At 36.4% G+C, this 21,087-nt stretch overlaps 1 long non-coding RNA gene across 5 annotated transcripts; it reads left to right on the top strand.

The window, feature by feature from the left end:
• The first annotated feature begins 204 nt into the window (after positions 1-204).
• LOC113348379 lies at positions 205-3,666 on the top strand. Of its 5 annotated transcripts, none has more exons than XR_003359631.1 (9): positions 205-767; positions 959-1,057; positions 1,219-1,276; positions 1,356-1,657; positions 1,918-2,276; positions 2,554-2,558; positions 2,768-2,920; positions 3,031-3,078; positions 3,202-3,666. It is a non-coding gene; the product is annotated as an uncharacterized LOC113348379 (long non-coding RNA). The 5 variants fall into 5 exon arrangements; XR_003359633.1 differs by lacking the exon at positions 2,554-2,558 and having other exon boundaries at positions 1,918-2,113; positions 2,215-2,281; XR_003359634.1 differs by lacking the exon at positions 2,554-2,558 and having other exon boundaries at positions 1,918-2,113; positions 2,229-2,281.
• Positions 3,667-21,087: the final 17,421 nt, after the last annotated feature.

Genomic DNA, 21,087 nt, shown 5'->3' on the forward strand with positions numbered 1-21,087 from the left:
ATATCTCCATCCCTGAACATCGAATCAACAACAAAAAATTCATTATCTCTTCCATTTCTGTTTAAAGTTTCTTAATCATGGGTTCGATTTGTGGAATTGGTGTTGCTGCTGCTAGAAATCAAGATGGATGGTGAATTATAGTTAGGGTTTGAAAAAGATGAAGATTTTGACTGAACTGTAGGTGGAATTGATTACAAAGAAGGAATTGAAATCGGTGATGTCGGCTGAGTAGAGAAGAACTAAATGGTTCTCTATGTGATTCGAATGCTTAGATTATTGGAAGAAGAATTTTTAAGTGGGTTGAGTAGGTTGTGAAATGAAGAGTATGGGTCTGTGTTAGTGGTGTGTGGTCTGGTAAATCTTGAGACACTGGTAATGAATATGTAATATGGGAGATGGCTTGTGCTGAGACAGATGATGGAGTTTTCCGTGGTGATTGTACTGGATGAACATGGCAGAATGGCGAAATCAGTTGCAGCTGCAATTGCAATAAACAAGTTGGTGGATGGAAGACATTGAATGAGTTAAAGAAGATGGGAATCTGCTCTGTGATTTATTATGGTCATATCTTAGTAGAGATTCTAAGGGGTGGGGGATGAACGACAGAGGAGTTTCATACACTTTCGGTGCTGATGCATTAGCACTATTCCTAATGAAGCAGGACCTGTAAATAAGCAAGATGCAAAATTAGAGTCTCTTCATTTGCAGAGAGACACTTAAATGGCGAACAGTGGAATGATGGACTATTAGCTACAGTTAGGAAGCGAGTAATTTTCTTCTCAATACTTTACTGTAGTTAATAAAAGGCAAGCTTAATCATTATATGTGGTGCATTACTTAAACCACTATGGTCAACATGCTTTAGTTGCATTGCATGCTAAATGTTCAGTTAAATTGATTTAATTGGTCAACTACATTTTAAGTATGCTAATAAGCTCGATCGTTTTTGTTGTATCAGGTTCACATGGAGTTAGAAAGAAAAGCAATGCAGGGGGATGCTAGCATGGCAGTGAATTCTCACTTCCATGGGAAAATTACTTATATAGCAGGAACTAAGGTATTCTTTTATGCAAGACATATAGTAATTTAGTGAATATGACTTTTTCAGTTTGCATAATATGCTAGAGTTGATGGTCAAGTCTGATTTCCAGCTTGTGGTGCTCTTACGTTATCCAATTTGAATAAATGAGTAATTCATTAGGTTTTTTATTTGAGCAGGTAATTTGCTGTCTGAAGGGAGCTAGAATTGGCATCCAGTATGAGACACCTTTTTCCGGTAAAACCCATCATTTGTATTTTGATTTTGTTTAATTTTGGGCTTAATTTTACCGTACTCAATTGATTTTCCTTTTTAGGTCTGTTTAGGTTATGCATTTTAAGAGACCCTGGTTTGGATTTTGTACTGAAGTAAGAAAAAATGGTGATGAGTAACAACAATTATGAAGAAACAAGGTTACAGAGAATGAAAGAGAACAACAAGAGAATGGAAGAACTCAAACTCAACAGATGGGGTTTGGTTGATTTGGGTTTTGGTTCAAATCTGAATCAACGATGGTTTGTGTTTGAGCTAAGAGATGAAATTTAGGGTTTAATTACTGAGAATCGAGAGATCATTGAGAAGAATTAGGTGATGGGTTTTTGTGGTTGTTCTTCAAGGGTGAGATTTTTGTCATTTTCTTATGTTCTGATTAGATTCATTCAAAACCCATAACTGAATCGGGCTTTGAGTTGGATTCAGTAAAAGGGTGTAGCTCAATTTTGAGTTTTATGTTACAGTTTTGTTCAATCTTTATGTATTTTCAATTGTAAGTTTTCAGAGTTAGTTTTCTTCTTTTATTTTCCCTTTTATTCGGATCTATTTAACTTCTTTGGTCATCACTGTTTCAATTTCTGATTAACTCATTGTTCGAATTACAGGTTTGAAGAAGATATTTGGACCGAGATAGAAAAATATGTAGACGAAAATGTATATTAATGCTTAAACCCTCTTGTCGTTGGTTTCGTCGTGTAATTTGGAAGAAGACAGTGTATGGAAATGCGCTTGTTTACGTGATCTTTAAGTTCCTCCGTTTTGCCAACAAGTCTCCTCTATATGGACCCAATTCTGTATTTGGTAAATTTGACTCCATCCCTTACTTGTGTGTATGTAAGTTAATCGAAAAGTTAGTTTCTACTGAACTTTGTTGTTCTGGTTTTGTGGTTTTCATGTGTGAGTCATTCTTATCAAGTGGTGCAGTTCTGAAGAGCTTAAGGGATTCAAGCATCAAATTTTTTTTGTCAGGTAATTGTGGTTTTTTTTTTTTGCCACTGATGATATTATATCATGTATTTTCGGTTGATATAGATTACTGAGGATTTAAGAAGCCTCTTATCTATCATGGTTTGGGTTGGGACCACATACTTGATGATGTTATATTGTTATGACAAGTTTATGGGTTCAGGATATGATTCTTTCGCTTCACATGATTCTTCATCATCGTCTTCAACTGATTCTGATAATGAAAATCTTGGTTTAATTTGAGAAATGATTTCAGTCGGTAATTTGAGATTTAGTTTTTGTTAGCTTTTCATATTGTTGATAGAGTTTTAGTTTTTTTTCTATTTCTGGTTTGGTTATTACGTTTTTGGTATTTGTAGTCTTCAATTTGAAAAGATTTAGATCATTGGGTTGTTCAATCCTTCAGTTAGATGGATTTTTTAAGTTTGGGTTTGCCTTTATGTGTATTGTTATCGTTAAATTTACCTCCTTTACATTGTTGGTTTTCAGATTCATAGCTCGTGATGGAAAAAAGAAACTCAAGTGATCCTAAAAGTCTAGAAATTGGACTGATACCAAAGAAAAAATTGGATTCTTGTTGAAACCAAAGCAAGATGTGGTTTCTAAATCTGCTACTTGGATTGTCCATGAAAAACATCAGAAGTGAGTTTTCTCTTAATATGAATGAGATTTTTTTATATAGATGAATGCGATTGTTTTATATGTTGGTTCATTGTCTAAATCAGATTGGTTGTTTACACTGCTCACAACAGATGACTTTATGATCAGTGGGGGACAATGTATGTCAACCTATACAACAGGTGAGATATACAATGTCCACTCATCATCAATTATGCAAGAAATTTCCCTGAAAGTAGTTTTTACATTTTATGATATGTTGTTGATGGTTTTGCTGACATTCATGGTTAAATGTTTTCGTACAGGATCAATTTGACACCATATATTTGTCAGACAATGATAGTTATGTTATGTACTCTCGCCCTCATTTTTTAGATCGTACGCCTTGTTTACTGTTTGGATCTCCTCCAAATTATTGTATATGCAGTTCTATGTATATTCTTAAATATATCCACTATCTCATGATTATAATCATGCGAATCACTTCCCTTATGCTACAGCCTAATCTCTCACGTTGCTTTTGATTCCTTTCGTGATGTTATTAGAGTATGAGTACTCCGTCAAGATCCCAATGATGAATGATCATAAAGGAACTTAAAACACAAGAATGATGGCAGTATAAATCTCTTATTATGAGCTTGGTGCCACAAAGTCGAAAGAGTGTTCATCTTTTGTTTCAAAATTAAGGAAATTGTAATCATCATCTTTTAGAGAAATGATTAGTTTGTATTTTTAATCTTTTTGTTCCTGTAAAGATTGTCTTTTTTTTAAGAAATGATGTAAATTGATCTATGCGATATAATAAAACTTGATTCAGTTTTTAATTTGGTTCATAATTTGTTTTAGTATCAATTTTAATTGTAATTTTAATTTCAATTTGGGAGTATCTAAATTGAAATCGACCGGATACTTCGGGCACCAGAACAACAGGTGTAGCCGGTAAAAAGTTTGGTATCTCAAAAATAAGCAACCAACTTCAGGTGTTTCACTTGCTCTATTATTATGGTTGGTCTATCTATGAAGCGATCGGCGCGTTGGTTTATTTATGAAGTGATCAATGTTTCACTTGATGTATTTTGGTTGGTCTAGCTTTAAAACGATTACTATTTTACTTGCTCTAGGAAGGTCGTTCTAGCCATGTAGCAATTAAGATAGAAGACGCTACATGATAGTTGCTTGATTACTAAAGCGATTGCTTAGCTGCTCTAGACTTGTTGAAATCCCACCTTTTGCAACTCCAGAGCGAGAGCCAAATTAAGTCGCTTTAAGGGATATAGCGACTCAATATGGGCTTTTCCAACCAAAAATGCCTCGTCGCTTAATCCAACTTTTCTTGTAGTAATTGTCTTACATCTCATATCCCGTTCGGTGCTCACCTCTCATAGACCTAACAGTCGTGCAATTGAAACTTAAAATTGATCGTTTAGCACTCGTTAGAGATTATAAGCCTCTCCGGTTACATACTTAAAACTTCGGTTACAAAACATATATAGGCCGGTTTTTTCAGGATGACAATCATAGGCCCGTTTTTATGAAAGTTACAAATCTAGGCCGGTTTTGACCGTTTTATTGAAAAACGGCTAACGATGGTTATCCACCTTTTTGGTACCGTTAGTATAAGATAAAAAGATTTATAAGTCCTTCAGCTCACATTTAAGTTCTTCAACTCAGTGAGTTTCTTTTGCTAACTCAGTTCATCGGCATATCTTCCAGAATCTTTTCTATCAGCATCAAAAAATTGTGGCCATTACGCAACAACAAGCAATCCAACACAAACCATCCCACCCCTTCTCTCAAATCACCCACACTCTATAACCTACACCTGTTTGCAAATCCGTTGCAGCATCACCATCCTACCAAACTCAACAACACAAACCCATGAATTCAACACACACGACCTTTCTATTCCGGATTCAGATCTCATCAAAACACTTGAATCGGACAACACATGATCAATTCCATCATCTTCACAGCACCAGTACAAACCCTAGACTGTTATCAATTCGACCTAAATCCATGGAAGAAAATTTCATGTCTTAACCATGTTTTTCTCGATTTCACCAACCTTTATTTGCTTCTTGACCTCAGATTGTCTTACTCGATCGGCAAATACCCTTTTTCTTTAAATTCTTCTCCGCCACTTCTCAAATCCATGCATGCGATGGATGAAACATCAACAGAAGATGTTATTGTTGGTGCTTATGTTATGAAGAAGAGAGTGTAGCCGCTGATTACGTTGGATCTCATAGAGATGTGCTTTATAAGATGTGTGGACAAAATAAACACACGTGTAACTATCATTTTTGTCTAATCTAAGCCGTTGACTTTCATAGAGATGGACACAGATGAGATCCACACTCAACCTTGCAACATGTGGCGACTTTCAATTTCATTTAATCTAAGCCGTTGTCCATTTCCGATATTTACACTAGTTTCAGATCAAACATCCTCCTCCGTACACATGTGTAAGGGTATAAGGGTAAAGTGTGCTTCATTAACTCATTTAATATGAGGAGAAATTGACCAAATTGACCGAGAAATTGACAAAAGTAACGGATTTGGATGGAAACATGAATGGAGGTTTAGATTTGCAAAGTTGAAAAAAACATGCCTATGGTTGTCTTTCGTGTTGAAAAAAAAATGCCCCAAGATGCATACACTTGACTGGCAGATGAATTTACAAAAGGCCCCGAGATGCATAGACATTCGGCCGGATGACGAGTTTACAAAAGGCTCCAAAATGCATAGATACTTGGATGGCTGACGAATTTACAAAAGGCCCCGAGATGCATAGACACTCGGGCGGCTGACGAGTTTACCAAAGGCCACGGGATGCATAGACACCCGGTAGGCTGACGATTACACAAAAAGCTACGAGATGCATAGACACCCGTTGACGATTACACAAAAAGCTACGAGATGCATAGACACCCGTTGGCTGACAGATATACAAAAAGGCGACGGGTTGCTCCGTGCATTCGATCGGACACAAATATACAGAAAAGGCGACGAGTTGCTCTGCGCATCCGATTTGCCACAGATATACAAAAAAGGTGACGGGTTGATATGCTCATCCGATTGGAAATAGATATACAAAAAAGGCGACGGGTTGCTTCACGCATCCGATCGGCCACAAATATACAAACAGGCGACGGGTTGCTCCGCGCTTCCAATCGGCCAAAGATATATAAAAAGACGACGGGTTGCTCCGCGCATCTGGTCGGCCGCAGATATTCAAAAAGGAGACGGGTTGCTCCGCGCATCCGACCACAGATTTACAAAAAAGGCGACGGGTTGATATGCTCGTCCGATCGGCCACATACATACAAAAAAGGCGACGGGTTGCTCTGCGCATCCGATCAGCCACATCTATACAAAAAAGGCGACGGGTTGATATGCTCATCCGATCGGCCACATATATACAAAAAAGGCGACGGGTTGATATGCTCATCCAATCGGCCAAAGATATTCAAAAAGGCGACGGGTTGCTCCGCGCATCCGATCGGCCACAGATATACAAAAGGCGGCGGGTTGATTTTCTCATCTGATCGGCCAAAGATACGCAAAAAAGGCGACGTGTTGCTCTGCAAATCTGACCGACTACAGAAAATATGGGAGCGTGTTTTTCCTACCCAGACATAATCACAAAGAAGACACACCTCCATTATTTACCGCCTCTAAACACTCTCAACCACGCGGAACAGTTGGAGAAAATAAAAGAGTGGGGCTAAGTAAAGATTACACCTCTTCTTCACCTCCCAGCCCTGAGACTCTCAAATTGTGCTACCAATACTATCCAAAGGGCCAAGAAAATGTTCAATCATTTCGTGTAAGAACTCCCGGAAAATACTTATCCAAAACGCTCGTCGTGCAAAGAAAGAAGAGGGGAATATGCACGCCATATCCCATCCTCTACAAAAAGGAGGTAACAGGCATATCCTAGCCCATCCTCTACAAAAATGAAGGGAGAGTAGGCGCATCACACTCCCTAGACCATACGCTACAAAAATGAAGGGGAGAACAGACATTCCCTAGCCCATCCTCCACCAAAATGAAGAGGGGGAGTAAGCGCGTTTAACCGCACTCCCTAACCCATTCTCTACAAAAAGGAGGGAACAGGCACATCCTAACCCATCCTCTACAAAATGAAGGGGGAGTAGGCACGTTCAACCACACGTCCTAGCCCATCCTCCACAAAAATGAAAAGGAGAATAGGCGCGTCTAACCACACGCCCCATCTTCCATCATCGAGGCATGATACGCGCAACCAACTTGTGGATATCATGTATAATTGCATTTATCTTGCATCCCACACGTGAATGAAATAGCGTCTTCATGTTCATCATATTCCTTACGCACTTTGTTTTGACGAATCAGTCTGAGAGTCCATAGCATACTCACTTCCTCTCTCAACACCAACGGGCGCGCCAGTTCGTCCTAAAGGTAAGACGTGGATACAAGTTAAAAACATCCCCAACCACGCAGAACAGTTAGAGAAAAGAAAAAAGTTGGGCTAAGAAAAGTCTATGTCATTCTTCATCACACTCACACTGAGACCCTCAAATTCTGCTGGTAATACAATCCAAAGGTCTAAAGAAATCTTCAATCATTTCATGCAAAATTCTTGGAAAATGCTTTGATGAGCACGCAAGTGCGACACATTTTCACCCATAAATACATTAGTTGGGACTCATTTTTATCACTAATAAACTTGTTTGTAGGTATTTATAGAGAAATAAGCCCTTGCGGCGAAATGGGCTTGAAAATAGTGTTTTCCACCCCATGATAGAGTGTTGAAGGCACCCCAAAAATGCACCGTAGGCACCCCAGAAATGCACTAGAGGCGTCCCAGAAATATGTTGGAAAAACCCCAGAAAAAGTGGTAAAGGCACCCCAATAACAAGTGTTAAAAACACCCCCATTTTGGATAAGGGCACCCCCGAGCACCCAAGAGATGAAGGCACCCGAATTTTGGATTAGGGGCACTTTATCTCTTTAAAATTCAAAAACTCTTTTTTGGCGGGAAAATGTTGTTACTCATTGCCAGATTTTTGATCAACAAAATGAAGGTGTTACACGGAGATTAAATGGCTGAAACTTGGTGGGATTGTTCCTGGGACATAAAGAAATCTATTGCAAGTGTTCTGTTCGATCAAATTTGTCTAGAATTGGCTAGGGAAGCCACAAGCTCAAAACAGAGATGCACGTATAGGGAGGAGACAATCACGATTTTTGGAGAATTCTTGACGTGTTCTGCTCGTGTTTGATGGCTCGAGCAACACTATGGGTGATGAAAAATCGATTTGGAGCGTGCTGGGAAGAAGTTTACGTGTGAAATTCCAAAAATGGTAAGAAAATATTCAAAATTTATTTTCTTCATTGTCCGAATGATGAGAGGATTTTCAGAGTTATTGTGAAGGATTTGATGCGCCTGGAGTGTATAAATAGGAGTTATTGGACTCATAGAAGGGGGTCGAGGGTTGGGAGGAGAAGATATAAGGCTGCAGAGGAAGAATCACCAATTCTCTCTGCTGCTGCTGCTGTTCAAGAAGAACAGGAAGAACACGAAGAACAGACTTGCAACAACAGTCATTCTTCAATAGTGGAAACGACACTTCACCGAGGGTCGTATGCAACAGTTAAACAACGTTTCATTTCTATCATTCTGTAACAGTGATTCTTTGACGCTTATAAGCGTTGTCGTTTCCCGATTTTCACCATTTCCTCTTCATTGTAAACATCATTTGAGCTAAACCCAAGCACTGAGACAACAGAGAAAGCTGTGTTTCATCCATGTGGTAATTTAAATAATTCGTTATTTACTTTTTGCACCAACTTTAATTGACTTAAGATTTTAATTAATTACTTGTGATTTTATTTGATGGAGCATGCATAATCCTAGGGATTCTTGATGCGCCATGCTCATAAAATAAAAATAATATTTTATAGAATCTACTTTGGCAAAGAATAGAGTTAATATTTTTTTTGTTTTGAACTATATCGCCTAGAATTAAATTCTGAACCACTTGAAAATGAAAAATGACCGAATCTTTAGTCCCAGTTTCTCGCACCAGTGTTAATAATATTTTTGTATAAAAATTATTTATTTATTATTTTAGAAAACTTTAATCTCTACAAGTCCAAGTGAACGACAACCCTTTTACTACTACGAAAAATATTGATTATGCTTATCTAAACACCCACGTGCATGATGAAAATTTCTTGCAAAAACTATATCATTCCTCAAACTTGCGGACTGCGGACTCGACTCGAGAAGACAGTACAAGGGACGCTAGAATGGAATGTAATATGACTATCGGGTTATTTGACAATTAACCCAATAGTCAGGGGACTAATGTTGATACATGAAAAATAATACCCCTTAGCCGGGATAGTGTGCCCCCAAAAGGGATGCAAACCCAACATGAAACATGGGGACTTGGGGACTAAAGCTCAAGTCCATTAAGAAAGTATCCATAAGATGGAAAGGACAATGGGGAATTAATAGGAAATAAGGAGGTTGTATTAGAGAAGGAATGACACTAGTGGTAATTAAGGAGGTTTAGGACATGTGGCATGATATCATAAAATGAGGGGATTTTGAAAAGTCTATATAAAGAGGCATATAGTACAATAGAAATGATCCTTTTTTCTATTTCTCTCTCTCACCTCTTGGAAATTGGGTGTGTTATGGTTAGGAAAGGTAGAACCAGGATAAAATTCACCCCTCAACACTTGTCTATTAACTTTTCCCCCTGAACTTGTATTTTCACATTCATTACAAAAATAATGTTGAGGAAATAGTCACAATTTTTCTTTTCAAAAATAATGTTGCAGTATATTACACTCTTTTATATTTAGATTATTTATTGTAGAAATAACATTTGCGAAAGGATGACTATATGAGAAACCTATTTTTAAGGGGTAGATGTTTTATGCATCTTTGCTTGCACCGACGATAGGTGCATTAGCACTCACTCCACTTTAGATAACCAATTATAACCAGTTTCGGCTGAGAATGACTAACCTAAACCACAAACTATACACCACATAATCTACTTATACAGACGCACATCGTATAATGTTATTGTGACAATAATGACCTCCAGATAGTTTTAACAAGACGGTCTTGATAACCGTTAAAATTCTGGTCGAACTAACCATTTGATCTTTACCAAGATGTGCTTAATGTATAAGTCTACTTACATGAATTATAAATCTAAACAATATAATGGAAAAATGAATTAAATAACACAAGCATACAACATTTTGTTAACAAGGAAAAATATTTGGCAGAATAATACGGAATCTAGTCCAGTTTTGAATACTCTCGGAATTAAATCGTTATACTAATTGGCTATCGTAACTTCGGATCGTAAGAAATATATACCTATTTACTCAGTTTTTTCACATCTCTACGCATATATTCTGGCCAATAGATATGAATCCTAAAACAGATTCCACTGCTTGAGTTGCTTCACCTAATTATATACTTTTGCACTTAACCCCTTTAGATAGTAACTCAAAATAAAAAAGAACTAAAATTGTATCAGTAACCAACTCACAAATTAGTCACTCCAATCTACATTTTAATAAGTGATAAAACATAGTAAACGGTCTCTCGTTATATCAGTAAACTCGTATGGTTAAAATTCGGACCAAGACAATGATTATTGAAATAACAAATTTTGATGAACATGATCCATCCAAAAAATATATTTCATTTGACAGGTTGTTCGAAGGTCTACAAGTTTTATATTTATCAAGTGGACAACTTGTTAATACCAAAGAATCAAGCTCGCTGAAATTCACGCAAAGATTGTACCAAAAAGAAAAGTCTTCAATTATTCAATTTAAATCTTAAAAAATAACGGATGCAAACAACTTGATTCTTCTATTGATCAAATATACAAAACAAAGTTTGTTAACGTTGATTGATCAATAATTATATCCCAAAGCTCGTGAATCACTAGATTTGTAATAGTTAAATCTTCAAATAATTATGATTGGCCTTATATCATAAAAATTCTTCCCTCAAATCCTATGGATCTTAACCCTAAACAACAAAGGACTAAATCTATTTTAGTAACCAACTCATTTATCTATCCCACAAATCAATATTTAAGTCACTGATAAAGCAGAGTAAAGGATTTTCTATTTATATTAATAAACTCATGTTGTCAAAGATCAAATCAAGATTGTCATTATCGAAATAATTAATCACTATGATAATCGAAATAATTAAACCCTTAAAAAAATTAGAGGTTACCTAGATATATTATGAAGGGATAAAGATCTTGTTCCAACCTTTCTCAATCTTTCCCTAATAGAGATCAGGCCCGTCAGGGAACCTAATTTTAGGTATGAAAGCCATTTTAACTATCGTTCCTTCACAAAATGGGCTCTCAAGTCCATTTTGCGTGCCCTGCTTAGTTCTTGGAATGTCTAGATTAGTAGAGTAGATGCTTGCTCATCTATTTCTGCCTCTTCCTCTAAAGAAAATGATAGGGATCCATTGTACTACTAAGCGGTTCCTAGGACTTAGACCTACTGCTACTCAATCAAGAAAGTGGGAATATGTGTTTCTTCCAATTTTTATTGGGAAGCGGATATTCTGCTACAAGGAGGTGATTGAACTATTACTTCAATGTGATCATCCAAATTCTGGACAAACCATCCAACTACGAGATTGTTGGTCTAACAAGTACTGGGCTTGGTAGTAGAGGACTAGAAAATACAATGTCCTGAAAAAAATAAGATTGAACTATTACTTCTACTTTGCCTATTCATCATTACCGTCCTGGCTCCGCCTATGCATCTAGAATAGGCCATTGTCCCTCTAAGTAGTTCATTGGACGTAGAAGGTTTATTGTTTGAAATTAAAACTATCATGAATTTGTTTGGGTGTACAATTTAAAAAGACTTCTAAAAACAAAGAATTCAATTTTTTTAGAAGCAAAGTGATTTTATTTTTGACTTCCGTCTCTGACTTTACTTTTGAAAAAGCAGAAACACTTGTGTTTTTGGGATACAAAATAAGATTGACCCGTTACTTCTACTTTCCCTATTCATTCTTATAGTCGCGGCTCTGCTTCTGGAGACCTAAAAAGGATAGGACCCACTCAAGTTAGCAGGGGGTTTATAAAAGAATCATTTTTTTGGGCTACTCTAAAATGGTGGGGGACTACTATTTGATAGGGGTGTCCACCCTGAATTCTTAAGGGGTGCCCTAAAAGGCTAGGGAATACTAATCTGCCCTTATCCTAATTAAGGTTGTAATTAATCCTAATAACTCACTAATTTAACCACAACCCACTAATTTAACCGATTAAATTAAAACCTAAAAACAAAACTGATTTTTCAAAAACTCTTCTTCTTCTTCTTCTTTTCTTTTCCTCTTTCGTGTACATCGACGTTAATCGTCGATTCGAAAAAATTTGATCGTTGATTAATCCATCTTTATAAACATGTGTACCAAGCAAACTCCAAACTTCCAGGATCAAGTACGGGACTCGCAAATATAGCAAATCTCCCAAAAGAATTGGCAATTGATAAACAACTTGAAACAAAGAAGAGAGGAAAAATCAATCATCCAACAACAACCAAGAAGTCTGATTCAAGTGAAATGCAAATATGCGGGTAATTTCCTTCATACCCATTCATTTTAATTCGTTTTTTGTTGAAGAAATCGATTAATCATCAAAACCCATTGAAAATGGTAGTTACAATAAACATTTCGGCTAGGAGAAATTTTGAAAATCCTAGATTTTCTTAACCGAACTTCCCAAATCAAGAACAATTCGGCAAATTAGAAAAAAAATTTAGTTCGATTAGCTCGTAAAACAAAACCCTAGATATTCGTAGCCGAAATTCTTCTTTAGTATGGGAAATTTGAGTTCGGTGTAGTCGATAAATTATATAGGTAACCGAACTTTGGTATAACATAGTTCGGTTAGCTCGCAAAACAAAACCCTAGATATTCCTAATTGGACTTCTTCTTTAGTATGGGAAATTTGAGTTTGGTGTAGTTGATAAATTATGCCGAACTTTGGTATAACATAGTTCGGTTAGATCGCAAACTAAAACCTTAGATATTTCTAACCGAACTTGTTCTTTAGAATGGGAAATTTGAGTTCGTTTTAGTCGATAAATTATAATAGGTAACCGAACATTGTTATAGGATAGTTCGGTGATAACGCAATTTCTAATAGGTAACCGAACTATGGTCTGTTAACACCAAATATGTAGTTTGGTTACTTCGCAACTCATGCTAGATAACACAACTGTTAGTTCGGTTATTTCACAACTCATGTAAGCTTGCCGAACTTTAAGCTGTTTACAACTTGTGTTTGATTTAGTCTCATATTATTGATTTATTTGATAATAAAATATTATTTTTAGATAATATTGTTGTTTTCATTCATTAGAAAGAAAGGAAATAGCTTTAATCCCCATCTAGATGAAGAGTTGAGAAATCCCACCCCTCGTGGTAGAACACATTTGGGTTTCCGAAACCGTGGTACTAAAAATGCTAAAAATGCTAGTAATGTAATCCAAGATATTAATAAAAAGGTGATGGAGAATGTAATTGATCATGCTATTGAAGAGGTTAAATAAAAAAGAGAACAAGTTGAAGATGCGGAAGAAGAGCAGTTGGAAGAAGAAGGACAAGAGGAAGAGGACGAAGGGATGCAGATAAGGGAGAGGAGGGAAAGGAGGGAGCTGAGGAAGAGGAATAAGATGAAGAATATGAGAAAGAGGAAGAAGATGAGGAAGAGATACAAGATCTACAAATTGTTCCCGTTGAAGAGAAAAGGAAGTCGAATCCGTCGGGTCCTAGATATTCACACATTCCCCCTGATGATTTGTGTTTGTCACCAGTGAGCCCAACTTATGGTACTCCAATTTATGGAGGGGCAACATTGTTTGGCTACAAACACTCATGGGCTGCGGAGATCTATGCGACAAAGGTATTCTTAAGTTAATTCTTAACTAGTAAAACGAGTTTAAGATGTTGTGGACATATGTTTCGTTAAGTATTAATAGTGTGATGTTATTTTTGTAGGATCATAATGATGCAATTCGTCTTATTCGTCGTCAAAAGGCTTCCAAATGGGATCTTTCGAATGAGTGTCAAGAGTTTCTGGACAAGGTTAAAGAATGTGTGTTATGGAGAGCCCTTGAGTTGGCACATAAGGACTTTGACACTTTTTCCTTTTCTGCATTCATAGAGAGGCATTATCCGGAGAGATATACCATGCATCTTCCATTTGGAGAGATGGCAATTACTCATGATGATTGCATGAGAATCACCGGCCTACCAGTGGAAGATAAACATCTTCGAGAAGGCTACCACCAATCGATGAATTATGAAGCTCTTGAGGCATTGACTCTAAAGTGTCTAGGATGGGATCCAAGAAAGGCCCGATGTGAGTTTAGATGTTCCGTGAAGGAACCTAAACGTGGAGATGAGTATAATTCAAAGGAAGAAAATGGAGCTTCGAAAAAGCTGGTGAAGAAATTCAAGCTGGTAAGGTTGAAGGAAGCATTTGTGGATATAGCTAAGAACGTAAAGAGCGGACGGTTGGTGATGGACAAGGATAATCTTAAGCACCATGTCACTTCTTATTGGTTATATCAGCTAGGAACTGTTATTTTCCCCGACACTTCTGGAAATAGGGTGGATGCACATTATCTACAGATTTTGGAAAATCTCGATGAGATTAACAACTACTCATGGGCCACCGGGGTGCTTGCATTTGTGTTAGGAGAGATGGCTAAAGGGTCGAGGATTAAGACAACTCAAATTGGAGGTTACTTAACTCTTATTCAGGTGACCTTCTACAATGTTACTTAACTCTTATGCGCTAAGATTTTCTGTTTCCAATTCAGTTTCATCTATGTGTTTAATATTTTTGTTTTTTCGCATAGGTTTGGATCTACGAGCACTTCCCTTCACTGAAATTGTCTATGGAAAAGAAACCTTATCCCTATGGCTAACCTACATCAGGAAAATGGGTGTTTTTGGATGCACAAAAGAAGTCTAAAGAAGAGCAGTTGGCTTCGTTGAGGGATAAATTGGATAATTTGACGGTGAACGATGTGGTGTTTCATCCATACACGATACTCGATGATGAAGAGGTACCTGAAGACGAAATGAAAGGTTACTCAGTCATCTCGGGTTACTATGGACCAATTTGGTATCCTAACGGCTACTCAATCTATAATCCAAGGAGAGTACTAAGAAACTTTCTTGTGTCCAAATGGATCCATACGTGGAGAAAGAAAATTTTGAGATGCAGGTTCGAGGAACAAAGAACACCGAGAACTATTTTACCCCAAAATATGAACCAACTTCTATAGTAGAACATTGGGATGATTTAAGAAAATACTACAACCTAAAGGTGATTGTGTACCTTGCGGTGAAGATCTAAATGCATGTGAAGAAGATTACCTGGATTGGTATCGAGAGATTGGCCATCCTTTTGTAATTAATAAAGAACAACAAGCTCGTACTGATAAGGCGAAGGCAAATGACAGAGAGTCTAAGAGAGCTCAGAAGGAGATTCCTATTCGTGGAGAAGAATTCGTTCGGTTATGGGATAATGTGGTAAGAAAATTACTTCTCTTTATACTTTAAGTTGTTACAAAGTATAGAAATATATTTACTTGTGGTTAAAATTTGAATCAGGTGAAAAGGGTAAGAAATTGTTGAAGAAATGGATGACTAGAATCCGTAGTGGAGAGTCGATGTCGGCAGAGGAACAAACCATGCTCCATGGAAGTGAGAGGAACTTATATCTCAAAGAATGGTGGTGGAGAGTCGGTCTAAGCAATTGAAGGGGGCTCGACAAAAGGAAAGGTTCAAGCCGCGACGCTCGTGGAGGAGATGGATCCGGTGGAGAGTTCAATCCCCAATTGATGAGGGAGTTCAACACAACATCGTGGTAAAAGAGTTCGTCGTAGTGGTTGTTGAATCCCTTCTTTTCTTTTATTTTCATTTGGTTGTAGTTTCAATAAACATTTTAGTTATGGATTTTGTGTGTTTTGAACAATTAGTTAGGGAGTTTGGTATGTATAACAGTTTTATATTTATTTAAATTGGGTTTGTGTTTATATTTGGTTCATAAGTAGCGTGCAACATTATCTTGAATGAAAAGGCTACATGGAAGAGTTCGGCTAGTCAGAAATTCAAAGCAGAAAACTGAACATCTAGTTCAGCAACCTGCAATTGATTACCAGGCAACCGAAACCCAGTTCGGCGACCTGAAACTTTGACCAGGTCACCAAACAAGTTCGGCAACTTGAGAAATTTGACCTGGTCATCGAAATTGTTTCAGCAATCTGTGAAATGACCAGGGCACCGAACCATTAGTTCGGTTACCTGGAAATTTTAGGAGGTCACCGAACACTTACTTCGGTTAGCTCGCAAAGTATAGATACCTTGCCGAACTACTCTCTGTAAACTCAAATTTTGCTTTGTCCACAAGTTGAAAGACTCATTCTCTTCATTAGAAATACAAAAATGCATGTTAAGTTTTATTTAGAGTGGTTTGTGTATTATTTATATGTTTAGTTTAGGTTTTGTCCTAAAATATTAGTTCGGCAACCTGGTAAGTTACCAGGTTGCGAACGTATATTTCAGCAATCTGTGTAATCCTACTATGTAACCAAACTTCTCTCTGTGAACTCAAAAAAATCTCAAAATTAACTCAATAAATAATACCACACTTCAAAAAACTCCACAACATTTAGGTAATACTCTTCCATTATTAGAACTTCATGAAAGCATCGAGCCAATTGAACACTCCTCGGATGCGCAATGAAGAGTTGTGTTATCTCTCCTCCGAATCCACATCCTTTTGAACTGCGTAGTCTTTCTCTTTGGAAAAAAATAATAATTATTGCATCACTTGTCGATCTATGCATTTATTCTTTCTAATTGTTTCGTTTGCATTGTAAATGGTGGACAAAGATGAGTGGTTATCCTTGTTATCCCCCTTTACTATTTGGAGCATTTGAAGCGGTGAAATACCAATTGACCTCATTTTGGCTAACTTCTCCATCTCTTGAAGAATTAGGTTTGCCGCTATAAAATGTCCTTCAAGATGCTCCGGAAGAGGGTGGTTATGACGACCTTCCATAACCCTGTAGAGAACCCATCCATCCAAATATTTTGTAATTAAATGCTAGCTTGAAGGGGCACATTGGTATTGGATCACATGAAACCTACAAGAAAGCACAACGTCAATGGCAACCACAAACAAGAAACGAAGATTAGTTCGGCAATGTAACAATTTTATCGATCATGCCGAACAGAAGGTTCAGTTATCTTTTCTCTAGAAATTTTTTGCGACCTTGCGAACTAAGCTTGGCTAATTTTATCCTTATAAGTTCGGCAAACAGTTTAAAACACACGACTAATGATTAAAGATTTTTTTCGTGGTTGTAGTAATGAGGTTCAAACTCTCGGACTTGTGAAGGATATTTTTTTAGACTTAATAAATAATTATACAAAATATTAACAATTTGGGCGAGAGGTAACCAAGACACTAGATTCCACTATTATGCAAAATTGAATGATAAATATTTCAAAACTCTATTCAATTCTTAAGTCCTCTTTTATTTTTAATTCACTATCAATCATACAGATTCTCAAACATTATTTGTAAACCTTAAGCATAGATTATCAAGAGATTAAACCAAGCATAACCTATCAAACTGAATAACAAATAATTAAGACAATCATTCAAATAATTTAAAACTCTGCAAAAGCAGCGATTAGGTGAATTATATAATTAAATGAAATAGTTACCCATTTATGTTGCGTGAATAGCTTCCTCCATTGCCTCGGTTACGAGGGAATTAGTCGCTCATCATGTTGGAAAACCTCTCAAAGAATTTCATTGATGCTCAAAAGTGTTTTACAATGAAGATAAAAGATAAATAAAAAGTATTAAACAGGATTCTGCGACCCACAGAAGGCGTCCAACATAAACGACACAGAAGAGGTGCTATTGTTACTGAATCCTTAAGACCCACACCTACGACCCACGTATGTGAGTCTCTTTCACTGTTGATAACGACTGCTGCTGCGAGTCCGTTCTTCGTGTTCTTCATCTTCATCAATGGCAGCAGCAGCAGCATAGAGAAATCATGGTTCTCGATTCTGCAGCGTTCCTTCTCTGCTCCCAACTCTCGACAGCCTCTCTAGTACTCCCAGGGAACATATTTATACACCTACAGATCGTTGAATCTCCCTCAATTACTCCATATAATTCTCTTTAACTCTGCAGTAAAGAAAAATATTCTTGGGAATATTTTCTTTTCATTCTTGCTCTGGTACGCATAGATTTCCATCCTGGTCACTCTAGAAGTGTTTAAACACGACCCACAACATTGCTAGAGCCCTCATGCATGAGAAGAACACGCTCAAATCTTCTCCAATCCCGTGTCAAACCCGTGTTTCCCTGTTTTGCTTCCGTGAATTTTCCAGCTAATTATGGCCAAATTTGATCGAACCAAAAGCCCAAAACGTGTTCCTTAACCTATATCACATCTTCCTACCAAGTTTGAGTCATTGAATCGCACCACAACACCTTCATTTTGTCGATTGAAATTCTGCCAGTTGATGAACCAATTTTCCCGCCAAAAAGTTTATTTGAATTTGAGAAGAAGGTGCCCCTTATCCAGAGTACTGGGGTGCGAATAGTAATTTGGGTGGAAATAGTAATTTTGGGGTGGAAATGATAATTTTTCTGGGATCCTCCGGTACATTTCTGGGACGTTTCCGGTGCATTTCTGGGGTGCCTTTCAGTGCATTTCTCCGGGGTGTAAAAATTACTTATTGAGCAACTCTTTCTACACAAGGGTATTTCTCCAAAAACACCTAAACAAACATAAAAACACCACAATAAGCAAAAATGGGTACTAACATAATACACAAAAGAGATGAAAATAGACACATAAATGCGTCTATCACTAAACCGAACTCTTCATTTCGGTTACCTAAGCTTATATACGATCTAGCCGAACTATTATCTATATAGTCTGTAACAAATAGTTCGGCAACGTCTTCTGGAAATACATAACCGAACTCTAATAAACCTCCATTAAAATGGAGTTCGGTTACCTGCGTCTTCTGAATGAAGTAACCGAACTGTAATACAGAACAGTTCGGTTACGTCGCAAGGCATGTTAGGTAACCGAACCACTTTGACCTAGCCGAAATTTCTTCCTGAAATTTTCGATTTTGCCAATATTTTACAAATTCAAGCTAGATTAACTAAATTTGAGCCATACATGTGTACCCATAAATTCACCTTCTGGTTGTGGTGGATAAAATCCATCATTTGGTTCGTCACATTGAGTTTGGGGAAGAATGCATTCATCATCTAAAAAATAACTCATATCCGGATCTTTATGAAGATTGACAAATACATATGGAGATGTAGGAGGTTTTGATTCAGATGAGGAGCTATCATCACATGAATCACTCAAATCATATTTAGAAAACTCAAAATAATTCTGATTCTAACAAACCCATCATATTATTAGCTCACTAATCACTAACTAATTATTACTTTAACACTAAAAAATTATTACACTAATATTACTTTTATTGCCAAGAATTTTTTGTATTAATAAAAGACTAAGATAAGGAATGATACGGGGAACTTAGGCGCAGGCCCAGAATTCTTTTTTTTTTCTTACCGCCAGACCCAGAATTAATTTCTGATACAGTCGCACCATAATTATTTGAAAATATTTAAACGTACTGAAAGACTCTATTACCCTTCATCGTTTTTGGGCATAATTTTTTTTTCCCCGCCGGTTTCTTTCCCTATTCCTCCATTAATCTCTGTAACGGATCTGCGAAGATTTTTTCTCCATCATTTAAAGAAATAAATCATTTAAAATCGATGATTCAAAGAAGTAAATCATTTTTGACTAAACCATAGAATACATTTCTGACGAAGAAGAAATAAAATTTAAAATGATTTTTGACTAAACAAAAATGGATGAAACCGACGAAGAAGAAAAAATCAAGTAGAAGAAACAGAAAAAAAGTTATGCAGCTAAATTTTAACTGCATAACAAGTTATGCAGAAGTAATAATATGTTGCATAACTTGTTATACAGTTAAAAACTAGTTTATAACATGTTATGCACAAATAATAATATGCATAATGTCTTATGCATCTAAACAAAAATGATGCATAACCAGAAAAGTGAAAACAATAATGCATAAGACATTATGCAGCTAAAACAAAATAATGCATAATGTCTTATGCATCTAAACAAAATGATGCATAAGACACTATGCACGTGCATAAAAAAATAATCCATAAATCATAAAGCGAAAACAATAATGCATAAGACGTTATGCAGCTAAAACAAAATAATGGCATATGTCTTATGCACTAAACAAAATGATGCAGAAGACATTATGCACGTGCATAAAAATCCATAAATCAGAAAAGTGAAAAAAGTAATGCATAAGACAATATGCAGCTTAAACAAAAAATGCATAATGTCTTATGCTTCTAAAAAAAATTGATGCATAACCAGAAAAAGTGAGAAAAGTAATGCATAAGACATTATGCAGCTAAAACAAATAAGCATAAAAAAAAAAATGGAAAAGAAAAAAAAAAAAATAAAACAAAAAAAAAAAAAAATGTTATGCATCTAAAAAAAACTGATGCTAACCAGAAAAGTGAGAAAAGTAATGCATAAGACATTATGCAGCTAAAACAAAATAATGCATAATGTCTTATGCATCTAAAAAACTGATGCATAACCAGAAAGTGAAAAAAGTAATTCATAAGACATTATGCAGCTAAAACAAAAATAATGCATAATGTATTATGCATCTAAAAAAACTGATACATAACCAGAAAAGTGAAAAAAAAGTAATGCATAAGACATTATGCAGCTAAAACAAAATAATGCATAATATCTTATGCACTAAACAAAATGATGTAGAAGACATTATGCACGTGCATAAAAATCCATAAATCAGAAAGTGAAAAAGTAATGCATAAGACAATATGAAGCTAAAACAAAATAATGCATAATGTCTTATGCATCTAAAAAAAATGATGCATAACCAGAAAAAGTGAGAAAAGTAATGCCTAAGACATTATGCAGCTAAAAAAAATAATGCATAATGTCTTATGCATCTAAAAAAA

This window comes from Papaver somniferum, chromosome 2 (genome assembly GCF_003573695.1).
Source record: "Papaver somniferum cultivar HN1 chromosome 2, ASM357369v1, whole genome shotgun sequence".
Classification (NCBI taxonomy): Eukaryota; Viridiplantae; Streptophyta; class Magnoliopsida; order Ranunculales; family Papaveraceae; genus Papaver; species Papaver somniferum.